Raw genomic sequence first — 17070 nt, forward strand, 5'->3', positions numbered from 1 at the left:
GCTGTTTGCCAGTGACAGGAGGCTGGGGCTGGTTTTGTCCATCATCACAGTGAAATCCATCACAGGAGATGGAAAAACACCCAGAACACAGGGGAATTCTGTTTGCGGACAACCTGTCAGGAGACAGGGAGGGCGGAGAACACCCCACCTGCCGTCACCCCACAACAAGGAGACCCCGGGTGACATGGGGGGGCAGGATCCGCACAAGGAGACGGTGAAACTCTGTCGTGAGGATGTAAGAGACGAGGCCTGGGGAGTCCTGGGCCCTGCGACGAGCACTGACCGCGTGGACAGGGCCCCAGCCCCCGTGCGCTCCGGGGACCACTGCAGTCTCTGTGAGGGCGCAGTGGCCCCTTGACAGGACACAGAAAGACAATTGTCACTTCACAGGGGCAGAGGAGGCTTGGAAGAGGCCAAACCCTCCTGAGAGAAAGAGAAAATAAAGGCCTCCCCAGGAGACACAGAGCTGGAAACACCCTGAGTCAGCATGGAAGAGGGAACAGCGTCCGTGGGCACCGGACCCCAACGTCTGTACTGTCCCCCCGTTCCTGAAACACAGTGTCCTTCTTCACGGGACAGGAGCAAAGTTTCGTGAGGTTCAGCGAGAAACACACAAGACACTGAGCAGCCACAGTCCTGGGAACCCGGGAGACTCTGCAGAGAAGGGTCCACCCGAGAGCTCTCGTGGCGGGTGCCCCCGTCACAGACACCAGAGGTCAGGCCGGGAGACCCGGGACCCCCAGTGCTGACCAGGGGCCTTCCAGACAAGGAGTCGGATCTGGGCCGGACCGAGACACACACAGAGTCTAAGACTCCCTGTCATAACCAGCTGCCAGAGGATTGTATGCACACAGGGTCAGGACTAATTCCAGGGGCCTGGATCCAGGACCCTCAGCCAGGAGTGACCACCAGGGTTCCTGGGGGCAACTGGGACCTGGTTACAGGGGTGTGGACAGCACGGTGATCGGATCCCACTGGGTCTCAGAGTAGAACATTTAGTTTTTCTGACACATTTCAAAGGCACTGATGTTATCAACAGATTGCTGTGGGGAAGTGACCCCAGGCTGGACCCGAGGAGGACAGAGGGATGGACACCCACTAGGAGAGGGCAGGGGTCGGATGGATGGCAGGTCAAGGCTGGAGGTCACGTCCCTGTCCATGTCCTACCACAGCCATGAGCTGAGTCCAGGGCTGTGAGCTCGGAGCGCCCCCTGGTGGTGGGCCTGGGTGCTGCCCCCTCCCGTCCTGCAGGGTCTGTGTCTGGGCCACACCCGCCCCCTCCCTGGTCCCCCCAGTAATAGTAAGTAACAGACACCTGGACAGGTGAGGGTCTCGTCCCTGGGGAGGTCTCACCTGTACACAGTAGAGTCACCTCCTCCTTGGGGTTCCCCAGGATTGTGGGGAACGGAAGACTCTCAGAGGAGAGCAATGGTGCCCTGGGGAGCTGGGGTCTAATTCTAATATTATTTATGTTCATTTGTCCTTCTCCTGCCACTGGAGGACAGTCCCACAGACACTGTGAGACGTACGCTGGGGGGTGTCGAGCCTTTACTTGGCTCCTTGATGCCTGCAGCCCTACGGACACGCTTGGTCATGGGAGGCACGTATGTGCCCAAGGACAGCGGCGTGTTTGGTGCAGGGAACAGGGTAATCACATGATCCTGTCTCCCTGGGAAGGGAAGGAATCCTCTGCTTTGCCACACAGGGTGGAGCTGCGGCGACCGTCCCGCGGGAAACAGGCTGGAATTTGAAGGCAAAGGCGGGAGCCCCCCTCCCGCGGGGTCCCAGAGAGCCTGACAAAGTGTCACCCGAGCCCAGGCTTGGAGCACACACTTGACATCTCCTGCAGGACGAGGCCCCGTGGGGTGTCTGGAGGGGCGGGAGGGACTCCTGGACCGTGAGGGGTGCTGGCCCCGGCGCTGGCGGGCGCGGGAGGACACACGTGTCGAGGTGTGACGCTGTGGCCTCGGGGCAGACTCAGAGGTAAACCCGCCTCTGCTCCATCAACATGTAACTCTCCTGCGTCCACACAGTGGTGACAGCCGACGTCATGTCAGTGACTTCTCTGGTCACCATGGCACGAAACTGGGGATTTTCCACACATGCAAAGTCTGAAAACCTTTTCGTCTGTGGGGACCGTGGGAGGCACTCCGGGCCGAGGCCTGGTCTGTGGGGAGAGGAAACAAGGAAACATATTGGGCCACGAGAACAGGAGGATGCACTCGCGCCCTCCAGGCCCGGGGACCCAGGAGACACCACACACGGGGCCGGACAGACAGGCAGGACACCCCACAGGCCAGAGAGGCTCAAACTAATAATCCATCATCACAGCGAAGCAGCCACTCAAAAGTGGGCAATGAAACCTAAAGCCAGGAGAGGGGAGGAAATAATGAAAACTGGACTAGAAATAGGTGAAGCTCGGGCCTCCCGGGGGGTGCAAGGGGTGAGCCCGGCACTGGGAAGCTGTCCGCAGCCTCTGCGGCACGAGCTCCATGTCCAGGCGGCCAGGGAGCTCCCCACATGGCGAGCAGACCTCTCCCGTCTCCCCGCGGCTCCCCTCCGCAGTGTACATAGGTCCACCTGCCTGTCCTGCTCCCCACTCTGTCTCTGGTGGATCCTGTCACACCCTACACCTCTGGCCTCTACCCCAGTTCTTGTAGCATAAATAAATAAATCTTTTATTAGAAAAGGGAAAACAAAAATAATTGTGGAAATTAAACAAAACATCCTGAAGGATAAAATTGAAAGGGGCCTCCCTGGTGACGCAGGGGCTAAGGAAAGCGCAGTCAAGCTATGGGCAGCCACTGCTGCAGGAGCTCCACACCCAGCAGGGAGGACCCACAGGGCAAGCAGACCTCCCGTCTCACCGTGTCTCCCCTCAGCAGTGTGTTTCTACGGATCCGCCTGTCCTGCTCCCTTTCCTGTTTCTGGGGAGTCCTCTCACCCTGCACCTCTGGCCTGCACCCCAGCTCTTGTATATATAAATAAATAAATGTTAAAAACAAGAGAAAACGAAGCTCAGGTGAAAGAGGCATCTCCAATGAGCAGTCTGAGAAAAGCTGGGGATGGAGAAAGTCAGCAAAATGCACGCTCTCCTTAGAAATGTGGAGGAGACTCTCGTGAGCAGCGGAGGACGTGGAGAATATTGGAAACCGGTTCATAATCAGTCGTGCTGGATGGCAGGTGTTTCAAACCCCTGAGGCGTGTGTTCCCGAGACGGGCCCTGGTGCCAACACTCACTGTGTGATTCTGAAGCTTATCGGAAAATTGTGGCCTTTTCCGGAATGGACACATCTCCCACGATCACACCCCGTTATCACCCCAGGGCTGCTGCTCGCATCCTCTTGTTAAGTCATTTGCTTCTGCAGAGTTTACAGTTTTGATGTGACGCGTCTAGAAAACAATTCCTGCTGGAACCGGGCCATTTCTGTGGTGCCACCCCAGGGTCCTTCCACACCCCATGACATAAAAGTCTTCTCCTTGTTCACCGTCAGGGTTTGATTCTTCTAGATTTTACATCATGTCCGTGATTAATTTTGATTTGATGGTTGTATTTGCTCGTCTCCTGTGCTGATTCTCCAGGGTGTGCAAATCCACCGTCCACGCAGGGTTTGGCATCTGCAGCCACCAAGGAACAACCTGAAAGTCTCAGGATCGTCGCGTTGAGTCCACCGTGACTGGGGGAACTGCCCTTGCTAGAGGAGCTTGTTATGACCGTGAGGCGTGTTGGGATCTTCTGGCCTTTTCTGTGGAGACGCTCGTGTCCGCGGGATGAGAGTGAGTGTTATTTCCAGGCCCCGTCTGTGTCTCTCTCCTCTGGTTGTTTCGTTGCCTCAACTCAGATTTCAGCCGAGTTTTGAAAACGCAATTGGAAATGGGCAAAGCTCCGTCCTGCCCTGGCTGGGGAGGTTCTGGGGGGTCGCGATTCAGAGAGTTTGTCGCTGTTGCTGTTGTGCAGGTTGTCGTTGTCCGGATGGAGACGTTTGTTTTTGTGGTTGGTTTCCTGGCAGTTATTTCCTCACGGCGGGTGTGGACCATCCTGACGTGGTTCCGGGTCTACTGACACGTCACTGTGCTGCTGTGTTGGGTGTTTCTGTGAGAACCAGATTCAGACTCTCAACACCATTGTCTCCCCCCGTGGATCTGCTCAGACTCCCTGATTCAGCCTTTGTAAACGAACGGCTAAAATATTAGTAAGAATCCAGGTTCCCTGATGTCCCTGAGCCCCTGGAGTCCTGATCCACACTGTGGCCCCAGCGCCCCCTGCTGGTCCCGGGCACCCCAGCCCCACCCCCCGTCCTGCAGGGTTTGTGTCTGGGCTCACACCCGCTCCCCTCACTGTGTCTCTTGCACAGAAATACACGGCCGTGTCCTCGGGCCTCAGGCTGCTCATTTGCAGATACAGCGAGTTCTTGGCGTTGTCTCTGGAGATGGTGAATCGGCCCTTCATGGAGTCTGCGTACCATGTGCTACCACCATAAGCATAAATGTATGCAACCCACTCAAGCCCCTTCCCTGGAGCCTGGCGGACCCAGTGCATGTAGTAGCTGCTGAAGGTGAATCCGGAGGCTGCACAGGAGAGTCTGAGGGACCCCCCAGGCGACACCAAGTCTCCCCCAGACTCCACCAGCTGCGCCTCACCCTGGACACCTGCAAACACAGACACAGCCCGTCAGGACATGGCTCTCGCCCACTGCGTCCCCCTCCTGCCCCCCCTCAGGGATCCTGCCCCAGGAATCACCCCCTAGGAGAGCCACGAGAAGGTGCCAGCTCAGCCCACGCTCCATGGCGAGTGTCCGCGTCCGTGCTGACCCGAGGGGACCCTGGGTGCGGGCTGGGCTCCTGTGCGGGCTGCAGGGTGGGCCGGGCTGGTTTTCAGCAGCAGGGGACGCCCTATTTGCATGTGTCCTGCTATATAGCAGCTCTGGCTGGGTCTGGGCAGAGGAGCCGGGAGGGTCCTGGGACGTGGGGTCATGACACACGATGAGCAGGTCCCTTATTAGGGCCAGAGCTGGTGACCCTGAGCCCCTGTTACTTGCTGTGACAGAGGCCCAGGTGCTGGTGCCCACACGTGGTCTGTGGGGTCTTCCTGCCTGAGACCTTTGTATATTCTGGGTCAGCCCTTTGTCAGACGAGTTTTGCACAAATATTATCTCCCATCCTGTGAGGTCTCTTTGTTATATGGATAATTTCTTTCTCTTTCCAGAATCTTTTTAGTTGATCTAATCCTATTTATGTTAATTTGTCCTTCTCCTGCCACTGGAGGACAGTCCCACAGACACCGTGAGACGTACGTTGGGGGTGTGGACACTTTACTTGGTGCCTTGATGCCGCAGCCCTACGGACACGCTTGATCATGGGAGGCACGTATGTGCCCAAGGACAGCGGCGTGGTTGGTGCAGGGAACAGGGTAATTACATGATCCTGTCTCCTTGGGAAGGGAAGGAATCCTCTGCTTTGCCACACAGGGAGGAACTGCGGCGACCGTCCCGCGGGAAACAGGCTGGAATTTGAAGGCAAAGGCGGGAGCCCCCCTCCCGCGGGGTCCCAGAGAACCTGACAAAGTGTCACCCGAGCCCAGGCTTGGAGCACACACTTGACATCTCCTGCAGGACGAGGCCCCGTGGGGTGTCTGGAGGGGCGGGAGGGACTCCTGGACCGTGAGGGGTGCTGGCCCCGGCGCTGGCGGGCGCGGGAGGACACACGTGTCGAGGTGTGACGCTGTGGCCTCGGGGCAGACTCAGAGGTAAACCCGCTTCTGCTCCATCAACATGTAACTCTCCTGCGTCCACACAGTGGTGACAGCCGACGTCATGTCAGTGACTTCTCTGGTCACCACGGCACGAAACTTGGAATTTTCCACACACGGAAAGTCTGAAAACCGTTCAGTCTGTGGGGACCGTGGGAGGCACTCCTGGCCGAGGCCTGGTCCATGGGGAGAGGAAACAAGGAAACATATTGGACCACGAGAACAGGAGGATGCACTCGCGCCCTCCAGGCCCGGGGACCCAGGAGACACCACACACGGGGCCGCACAGACAGGCAGGACACACCACAAGCCAGAGAGGCTCCTATTAATAATCCGTCATCACAGCGAAGCAGCCACTCCAAAGTGGGCCATTGAAACCTAAAGCCAGGAGAGGGAAGGAAATAATGAAAGTTGTACTAGAAATAGGTGAAGCTCGGGCCTCCCTGGGGGTGCAAGGGGTGAGCCCGGCACTGGGAAGCTGTCCGCAGCCTCTGCGGCATGAGCTCCATGTCCAGGCGGACAGGGAGCTCCCCACATGGCGAGCAGACCTCACCTGTCTCCCCGCGGCTGCCTCCGCAGTGTGTTTCAGTGGATCTGCCTGTTCTGTTCCCCACTCTGTCTCTGGGGAGTCCTCTCACCCCTGCACCTCTGGCCGGTACCACAGCTCTTGCAGCATAAATAAATAAATGTTAAAAACAAGAAAAAACGAAGCTCAGGTGAAAGAGGCATCTCCAAGGAGCAGTCTGAGAAAAGCTGGGGATGGAGAAAGTCAGCAAAGTGCACGCTCTCCTTAGAAATGTGGAGGAGACTCTCGTGAGCAGCGTCAGGGAAGCGTGAGGAGAAGTGACATGAACACCTGGACCACGGAGGGTCGGGGAGGCTCCGCGTGTGTCGGGACAGATTGGTGAGGCCGGAGGAAATGGACAGAATCCTAGAGTCACACACACGCCCAGGAGGGAGTCGGGAAGGTTAGACCCGAACAGAACAAAGCCAGAGCATCGAGAGGGAATCAGCGTCTCCCAGAGAACAAACACCAGGACGTGCAGGTCTTCCGAGCCAGCCTGGCAGAGCCTGCGGGGGGCGCGTGTGCAGCCTCCTGCTCTCCGCAGGGACCCGGGGGGCCGCGTTGCAGGAGCAGGTCAAGAGGCCCCCGGGGTCCCGACCCTGAGACAGACAAGGACGTCGCCCCGGCAGAGACGCTGCAGACCCGCGTTCCGACCCCACAGACGCAAAAATCCTCAAAATCCTCAAAACAATCCTCAAAAAAGCTCAGGAAACAAAATGAAGGACACACTGAAAGGAACCTTGACAGCACCCAGGGGTGTTCACTCCAGGACACGGGAGGGATGGATGTGGACGGTCCGTCCAGGTCATTTTCCATCTCAGCAGATAGAGATAAAATCACGGACCAGATCAGCCGCTGCAGAGAAGGCAGCTGACAAGACTCACCCCGTTCATGGTCACGTCTCCCAGGGAGATGCGCGGAGGTGACGCGCCCCACAGGAGGGAGACCGTGGGCCCAGCCCACCCGGCAGCACCTCAAGGGCAGCGACTGAGGCTTCTCCCCAAGGCCAGGCCCCGGCAGGGACGTCCGCGGGCCCCACACGGCTCAGCGTCCTGCGGGGAGACGGGAAGGATCCTCGTGTGAGAAGCGAGGGTGACGCTGCCCCTGTGGGCAGCAGACGTGGGGATGGACACGGAGACCCCGACAGGCCCACGGAGACGGGGAGAAGCTGCCGTCAGGGCAGAGACATGCAGGCTCCAGACCCCGCGTGTCTGTGGGGAGGAGAGTGTGAGGATTTGGCATGTCAGTCAGTGAGTTGATGTCTTTCTTCTTGAGTTTCAGAGTCGTGATGATGATTGATAATTAAATATTCAAAAATATCCTGTTCTTTTATCCTCTCTAACTGTTGCTTGTGTTCTCATTTTTATGACATTTTCTTTTGTAGAATGGGCCATTTTCATTTAAAAGTCTACAAAACAATTATGTCTGAGCTGTGATTTCTGTTGCACACATTAAGGACATGTCCGCGCTCACGGAAAACATGTTCTGTTCTCGGTCACCCAAAGCAATTCACAGATTTAATGCATCAACTATGACAGCACAAGTGACCTTGGAAAGGAAACAGGAAGCAGTTGTGGACCCTAAAGTGTCTTGTAGAGCAGAAACAACCTTGACAGAAAGGAGGAAAATGAGGAATCAGACGGGGTGACAAGTGGCTGGACACGTTCCTGTCCCCCAGCTTGGAAGAGGAAGCACTGACCCCACAGTCCACAGACCCACTGCACCCCGATGCCACAGCGTCATTCCCAGCAGGTCACAGTTTCGTGAGGTTCAGCGAGAAACACACAAGACACTGAGCAGCAACAGTCCTGGGAACCCGGGAGACTCTGCAGAGAAGGGTCCACCCGAGAGCTCTCGTGGCGGGTGCCCCCGTCGCAGACACCAGAGGTCAGGCCAGGAGACCCGGGACCCCAGAGCTGACCAAGGGCCTTTCAGGGAGTCGGGTCTGGCCAAGACAGAGACACATGCAGAGTCCTCAGACCCCCGTCCCTGACAACTGCCAGGGGACACTCCCCACATGGGGTCAAGGTCAGCTCCTGGAGCCTGGATCCATGACACATGATCAGGAGTCCCCACCAACCTCCTGGGGGCCCCTTGGACCCTGTGGTGGGGGTGTGGACACCACAGTGATCTGATCCCACTGGGTCTCAGACCAGAATGGATAATCAGTTGTTCTGACACATTTCAAAGGTACAGATGTTATTTGACAGATTGCACTGGGGGAGTGACCCCAGGCTGGACACAAAGACAGTGGGGACGGACACCCATTAGGAGAGGGCAGAGGGCAGACTGGACGGCAGCTCAAGGCCGAGGTCCCGTCCCTGTCCATGTCCCCCCACAGCCATGAGCTGAGTCCAGGGCTGTGAGCTCCGAGCGCCCCCTGGTGGTGGGCCTGGGTACTGCCCCCTCCTGTCCTGCAGGGTCTGTGTCTGGGCCACACCCGTCCCTCTATGGTCCCCCCAGTAATAGAAAGTACCAGACACCTGAACAGGTGAGGGTCTCGTCATTGGGGAGACCTCATCTATGCACAGAGACATCACCTCCTTGGGGCCCCCCAGGAATGTGGGGAGCGGGAGCTTCTCAGAAGAGCTCCCTGGGGAGCTAGGGTCTTGCAGAGGGATCCCCAGAGAGGAAGCCCCTGCCCCCCACCCCTGCACCTGCTCCCGGGCTGTGCCTGAGCTCTGAGCCTCCTGGGCCTCCTGGTGTCCCTGGGCCCCTGGGGTACTGACACGCCCCAGTGGACCCTCAGCCCCACCCTCCCGTCCTGCAGGGTTTGTGTCTGGGCTCACACCCGCTCTCCTCACTGTGTCTCTCGCACAGAAATACACGGCCGTGTCCTCGGGCCTCAGGCTGCTCATTTGCAGATACAGCGAGTTCTTGGCGTTGTCTCTGGAGACGGTGAATCGGCCCTTCACGGAGTCTGCGTAGTTTGTGTAACCACCATCAGGATATATGTATGCAACCCACTCCAGCCCTTTCCTGGAGCCTGGCGGACCCAGCTCATGTAGGTGCTGCTGAAGGTGAATCCGGAGGCTACACAGGAGAGTCTGAGGGACCCCCCGAGGCGGCACCAAGTCTCCCCCAGACTCCACCAGCTTCTCCTCAGCCTGGACTCCTGCAAACACAGACACAGCCCGTCAGGACATGGGTCTTGCCTACTGCTTCCCCCTCCTGCCCCCCTCCTCAGGGATCCTGCCCCCAGGAATCACCCCCTAGAAGCGCCACGAGCAGCAGCCAGCTCAGCCCACGCTCCATGGTGAGTGTCCGTGTCCGTGATGACCCGAGGGGACCCTGGGTGTGGGCTGGGCTCCTGTGCGGGCTGCAGGGCGGGCCGGGCTGGTTTTCAGCAGCAGGGGACGCCCTATTTGCATGTGTCCTGCTATATAGCAGCTCTGGCTGGGTCTGGGCAGAGGAGCCGGGGAGGTCCTGGGATGGGGTCACGACACACGATGAGCAGGTTCCTTATTAGGGGCCAGAGCTGGTGACACTGAGCCCCTGTTACTTGCTGGGACACAGGCCAGGTGTTTGTGCTCACTCGTGTTCTGTGGGGTCTTCTGTGGAAACGGGACCCGTGTGCACTGTGGGGTGCCGGAAGCCAGCTCCAGCAAACTGTTGTGTCAGGGTCCCTGCAGGAAATGATGGCGCCCGCGACTTGAGCTAGAAGGGATGGGGCGATGAGGAGACACTGACACAGATCAAGGGGCAAGTGTCATCTGCTGAGGGTCTCAGCAGTTCTTTATTATCCATCTGGAGTGGGCAGCCCTGGGAGTCACAACAGGAGCTTCCAAGTAAATGAAAAGAACTCACCAGGGAGGCTTTTTTTTTCAAAAGGTGCCAACCTGGCCTGGGGACCTGTGACCCCTTGCCGAGGTGATAATGGCCATTTCACTTCGTTCTGAAGGTGAACACAGTGACCACAAAAATGTCCACTAGCAGTCATTCATCTTCCCCTGCCCCGTGATCCTTCTGTTCATGCTAAGAAACACCAAAACCACAAAAAACTTATACGATTAAAACTAATTCCTTTGTAACCTAAATTACTAATGAATCAAAATTTATAAAATTCCTAAATCTAAAACATAAAAAACATCATCCCCTTAACTATTGGTAATCAAATCTAATGACTGCTAAAATCAAAAAACTTCTTTTTCCTGTAATTAATCTATTCTGATTTAATAAAAGTAGTAAAAAAATTAAAACCCCAAAGAATCCCAGGGCCGCGTAAGTGACACGAAGCCTCCTCTCACCCCAAGCTTCAAATAACAAAAAGCAAAGGGAAACGCCTTCTCCTTTCTCAAGGCTGTGTTTTCACCTGTTACCCCGGATTCTCTCGTCGAGGAACGGCTGAGTCTCACTCTAGCTGCCGTCTCTCTCTCTGGACGCCTGTCCCGATGGCCTCTGTCTTACAAGACCGCGATCGCGCATCCAGGACTTGGCCGGGAGGGTCACGGCCTTCGGCTCCCAGGAGATGTCAGGTGTGGCCTCTCCCCTGTCACCACGAAACCCAACTCCGAATCCCTGCCTGCAGGCAGAAATCTGTTAACCGTTTAAAAATGAGGGCCTCCCCGGTGGCGCGGCAGTTGAGTGCTGGGTTGCGAAGCTGCCCGCAGCCTCTGCGGCGCCAGTTCCATCCCCGGCTGCTCCCCGGCCACCAGAGGAGGGTCCCACATGGCGCGCAGACCCCTCCTGCCGCCTGCTGCTCCCCTCAGCAGTGTACTTGGGTCCTTCTGCCTGTTCTGCTCCCTGCTCTGGCTCTGGTGAATCCTCTCACCGTCCCGCGCGTCTGACTGTACCCAGTGCTTGTATAAATAAATAAATAAATCTTTAAAAAAAAAAACTAAAAAATAAAAACGTGCTGTTTGCATCACGCAGGGCCATGGTTGTCCACTTACTTGTCCAGTATTTGGTCTCACGCCATTTGCAGCTTTACGTGTAAACGCGTATTTCAGCAATGGCCACATGCGTGGACGCCAGCCGTGAGCACATGAGAAGAATCTACCGGGGTCAGCCAACGAGATTCCTGACTTCAGGTTCACCCCATGCCCGGACCTTTGGCAGACACATGAGCAGCCTGGCCCTCACCGCGGGGGGTGTGGGGTTGCTCAGCCAGTGCTGAGAACAGTGGGAGGGCCCCGGACACAAGAGGAGGGAGCTCTGTGTGGTCAGCGTCTGACCTGTGGGCAGGTGTGCGCAGGGAGTGGCTTCCGACTCGTAAGAACAGGGAGGTGTGTGGTGAATGCCCGTTTAGTCCCTCTGCCCCGTGTGGCTGCCCTGAGGGGGTTGCGTCCAGATTTCGGGGCCCTGAGCCAGGACGGCACTGGGTGGATGGACCCTGCCCATCCGTCTACACTTGGTGTCCTCTGCCCCCTCCCTGCCAACCATGTCGCCTCTCTCAGTGCCCATGACCTTTAAGGTCCCCCAAGAATCTCCATGACGGAAGCTCATGTCCTGGTAGCTCAGGTGTGCAGGGCCTGGTGCACAGGGCACCGTGAGTGGACATTGAGGAAATAGTGTCACAGACGGACACAGAGAAGTTACTGTCCCGACAGCCTCTGAGCATCTGCGTGGTGACAGCTGTGAGGCCTCAGCCCTCGTGGGGGACGGAGACTCAGGTGCGTGTGGGGGAGGGACCCTCACCTGGGCCCATCTTCCTGGGGGTCACTCAGATGTGAACTAAGGGGAAGGAGAACAGAGAATAAGGGGGTTTATATTGAGAGGAGGGGGTGGGGTTCATGCATCTTTTGTCATAGACTATAAAATAGGGAGAAAACTATGCTCAGAATTGCGCCTGCTGCGGCCTGTGGGGACGAGGGTGTCGGGACGCCGGAGGGTGCCCAGGGCAGGATGCAGACGGGGCTGCCCAGACCCAGCCCTGGCGCTGATCGTGTCCTTCACTCCTGGGCTTTCGGGCTGGCTGGGCTGGGAGAGGCGGAGGAGGAGAGAGACTCAAGCTCCGCTCTGTGGCGGGAGGGCTGCGCCTCATGACGCCTGTTTCCTGGCCGGTCCCTGTGAAGGTGAACGTCAGAGAGAGGGTCGGACCCAACCTGGGGTGTCCAGGCCCCGCACATCCTCTCCCCGGGGGTGAGTATGTGGGGGACGCGGGAGAAGAGAAAGGAGTCTCAGGGGAAACAGACACTAAGAACTAGAGAGTGAGAAAGAGGAGGAGAGGCCGCAGCAGACACCTGGAAAGAGGCTCCCCTGGGCTGCTCACCTGGTCTGGGCAGCACGTGGGAGAAGCTGGAATAAACGGAGCCCGTGTGAGAAGCATAAATCCTGCCCAGACGGAATCAGGAGAAACAGGACCAGGACAGACCAATGACAAGGCAGAGAATTGAACAGTCATCCAAGTCCCCCCAAAATGAAGGCACAGGGCCTGCTGGTTCCCCGGTGAGTCCACCAAGCCCTCAAGGGGAACCAGTGTCCGTCCTGCTCTGGCTGTTCCCGAAACTCAGGCAGAGGCTGCGCTGCCAAGTGCCCAGCGTGAGGCCCCGGGATCCCGACACGAGAGCAGACGAGGACGTCAGCACAGAAGAGACACTGCAGACCCGCGTCCTGAGAAGCACAGAGGAAAAAGCCTCAGCAGTGGAGTGAACAGCAGGCGCCGAGGAGCCTTCACAGCACCCAGGGGTGTTCACTCCAGGACACGGGAGGGATGGACGTGGACGGTCCGTCCAGGTCATTCTCCATCTCAGCAGATAGAGATGAAATCACGGCCCAGATCAGCCGCTGCAGAGAAGGCAGCTGACGAGACTCACCCCGTTCATGGTCACGTCTCCCAGGGAGACGCGCGGAGGTGACGCTCCCCACAGCAGGGAGACCGTGTGCCCAGCTCACCCAGCAGCACCTCAGTTCCTATGTGAGCTGTGTAGTTTCTGTTTCGCCCCCCCAGGGTCCTGTCCACGCTCCATGTCATGAATGTTTCCTCCTGTGTTACCTGTCAGGGTTTAACCTTTTACACTTTAAGTCTGTGATTATTTTTTTTCACTTTCTTTAAATTTTATTTTTATATTCCCCATACAGTTGCAACCCCCTCATTTTGACCCCAATTCCTCCTTTCCCTGCAGCCCCCCCTGCCGGGGACCAGCCTCCAGCAAAATGTCGGGTCAGGGGTTCCTGAAAGGATGAGACGGCGTTGGCGAAAACGAAAGGGCTGAGCGGAAGGGGCTGAGGTGGAATGAGGAGACACGACACTTGGTGAGGTGCTGGTATCTCCTGCCGAGAGACTCAGCAGGTCTTTATTTCTTCACTTTTAGTAAGCAGAGAAAAAATACATCGTCATGTGTAAAGCAGAAACAATGAGTGTATTTTATTCCCAGGGACTACCGGCTCCTGCGGGTCCCAGCTAGACGGTGGCCTTCAAGGTTAATAGATGAAACACCAGACCTAACACTCAAACTTGTTATTTCCGCTCGACAATGACCTGAGACCGTGGGGAGCCCCAGTGCATCCCCATCAGCTAAAGACTCAGCATCGAGAGACTCTTCTACTCACATGGCCTCAGCCGGAGACCAGCTGCTGCTCGGCTCTCAGAACTTTTCTACCTACAAACTCCTTAACTCAAATAGCTTCATTTAAAAACTTTCCTAAGAAACTTCTAAATAAAAGGAACTTCTAAAAAAGCAAAAGAAGGACTTACTATAATAGTTGTGCTGGTTTGCTTGTCAGATATGCACAATAAATCATCTCCCATTGTCAAGTGGGCCAAATTGTTTAATAACTAATATCTAAACGGGTCATTTTCCATGCCAATTGCTTGCAGCCAACTGATACATATAATTTATTGCCTGATGTACTTTTCTGATAAATTTTTCTCTTTTTATGACCAAGAACAAAAAATGAAGGAATGTTCGATCTTCAGCCCCACGGTGTGAGGCACAAGGAATCTTCGGCCCCACGGTGTGAGGCCCTTTACCTTCCAGTGTCTTATCTGGCTGGGGCATCAAGGCCTCCTGCAGCACCCCCCAGAGTGTGTCTGTGGTTCACACTTGTGTGTTGATTTGTTTTTTTCCCTCTCGTTGCTGTCCTTTTTCCTGGTCCCTTATTTAGGTTTTCTAGATTCCTCTATGAGTGAGCCCCTGAGTCCTGATCTCACCCCGGGGTCCCTGCGCCCCGCCGGTCCCGGCGCCCCCAGCCGTCCTCCTGTCCTGGAGGCGGTGTGTCTGCACAGATGTTATCAACACATTGCACTGGCGGACTGACCCCAGGCTGGACCCGAGGTGGAGAGAGGAATGGACACCCACTAGGAGAGGGCAGGGATCAGCTTGCAGGACAGGTCCAGGCTAGAGGTCCCGTCCCTGTCCATGTCCCCCCACAGCCATGAGCTGAGTCCAGGGCTGTGAGCTCGGAGCGCTCCCTGGTGGTGGGCCTGGGTGCTGCCCCCTCCTGTCCTGCAGGGTCTGTGTCTGGGCCACACCCCGCTGCAGGGGACCAGCATCAGCAAAATGTGGTGTCAGGGGTTCCTGAAAGGATGAGACAGCGTAGGTGAAAAAGGAAGGGCTGAGGGGAAGGGGATGAGGTAGGATGAGGAGACACCGACACTTCGTGAGGTGCTAGTATCTCTGCCGAGAGACTCAGCAGGTCTTTATTCATTCATTATTAGTAAGCAGAGAAAAAAATACACTGTCATGTGTAAAGCAGAAACAATGAGTGTATTTTATTCCCAGGGACTACCGGCTCCTGCGGGTCCCAGCTAGACGGTAGCCTTCAAGGTTAATAGATAAAACACCAGACCTAACACTCAAACTTACTGTTTCAGCTAGACAATGACCTGAGACCGTGGGGAGCCCCAGTGCACCCCCATCAGCTAAAGCCTCAGCATCGAGAGACTCTTCTACTCACATGGCCTCAGCCGGAGACCAGCTGCTGCTCGGCTCTCAGAACTTTTTCTACCTACAAACTTAACACAGTTAACTGCATTTAAATACTTTCCTAAGAAACTTCTAAATAAAAAGAAAACTTCTAAAAAAATAAAACAAAAATATACTATAATTGTTATGCTAAATTACTTGTCAAATATACACAATAAATTGTCTCCCATTGTTAATTGGGCCAAATTGTGTAGTAACTAATTTCTAAACAGGTAATTTTCCGTGCCAAATGCTTGCAGCCTGCTGATACATATAATTTGTACCCTAATGTACTTTTTGGAAAATTTTATTTCTCTTTATGACCAAAAACAAAAAATAAAAAAATATTAAGTCTTCAGCCCCATGGTGTGAGGCACAAGGAATCTTCAGCCCCACAGTATGAGGCCCTTTACCTTCGGCCCCATGGTGTGAGGCCCTTTGAGCTTCCCTGCTTGCCAGTGTCTTATCTGGCTGGGGCATCAAGGCCTCCTGCAACGCCCGGCGCCTCCCCGAGTTCTCCAGTAATAGTAAGAGAGAGTCACCTAGACAGGTGAGGGTCTCGTCTTTGGGGAAGTCTCCTCCTTGGCGCTCCCCAGATATGTCGGGGATGGGAACCTCTCAGTGGAGAGCAGTGGTGCCCTGGGGAGCAGGGTCTTGCAGAGGGAGCCCCAGACAGGAAGCCCCTGCCCCCCACCCCTGCACCTGCTCCCGGGCTGTGCTCTGAGCTCTGAGCCTCCTGGGCCTCCCGGTGTCTCTGGGCCCCTGGGGTCTTGACACGCCCCAGTGGACCCCCACCCCGCCCCCCGTCCTGCAGGGTTTGTGTCTGGGCTCACACCCGCTCCCCTCACTGTGTCTCTCGCACAGAAATACACGGCCGTGTCCTCGGGCCTCAGGCTGCTCATTTGCAGATACAGCGAGTTCTTGGCGTTGTCTCTGGAGATGGTGAATCAGCCCTTCACAGAGTCTGCGTAGTTTGTGCTACCACCATAACTAATTTCTGCAACCCACTGAAGCCCCTTCCCCGGAGCCTGGCGGACCCAGTTCATGCCATAACTACTGAAGGTGTATCCGGAGGCTGCACAGGAGAGTCTGAGGGACCCCCCAGGTGGCACCAAGTCTCCCCCAGGCTCCACCAGCTGCGCCTCACCCTGGACACCTGCAAACACAGACACAGCCCGTCAGGACATGGCTCTCGCCCACTGCGTCCCCCTACTGCCCCCCCCCAGGGATCCTGCCCCAGGAATCACCCCCTAGAAGAACCACGAGCAGCAGCCAGCTCAGCCCACGCTCCATGGCGAGTGTCCAGTCCGTGCTGACCCGAGGGGACCCTGGGTGCGGGCTGGGCTCCTGTGAGGGCTGCAGGGCGGGCCGGGCTGGTTTTCAGCAGCAGGGGACGCCCTATTTGCATGTGTCCTGCTATATAGCAGCTCTGGCTGGGTCTGGGCAGAGGAGCCGGGGAGGGTCCTGGGACGTGGGGTCACGACACACGATGAGCAGGTCCCTTATTAGGGGCCAGAGCTGGTGACCCTGAGCCCCTGTTACTTGTGTGACGCAGGCCCAGGTGCTGGTGCCCACACGTGCTCTGTGGGGTCTTTATATGTCTTAGTATCACTCATTCTGTTGTCAGTCATTTCATTTGCCAACTTTTTCTCCCATGTGTGAGCAGCCTCTTGGTTTTACTGATATTTTCTTCATTGAGAAGAATCTTTTATTGGACGGAAGCCATTTGTGTGCCTTTATTTTCTTCTCTTCCCATTGGAGCTCGTCCACCCATATCACAGCAGCCGATGTCAGGGTGTGGGGTGACTTTTCTTTCTTCTGCACTGACCGCGGCGTGTCTACACAGGCTCCTTGTGGAAACCGTCTTCCTGTGGGGACAGTGGATGGTTCAGAAAACGAGAGGTTCATAC

This window comes from Talpa europaea, assembly GCF_964194135.1.
Source record: "Talpa europaea genome assembly, chromosome: 8".
Taxonomy (NCBI): domain Eukaryota; kingdom Metazoa; phylum Chordata; class Mammalia; order Eulipotyphla; family Talpidae; genus Talpa; species Talpa europaea.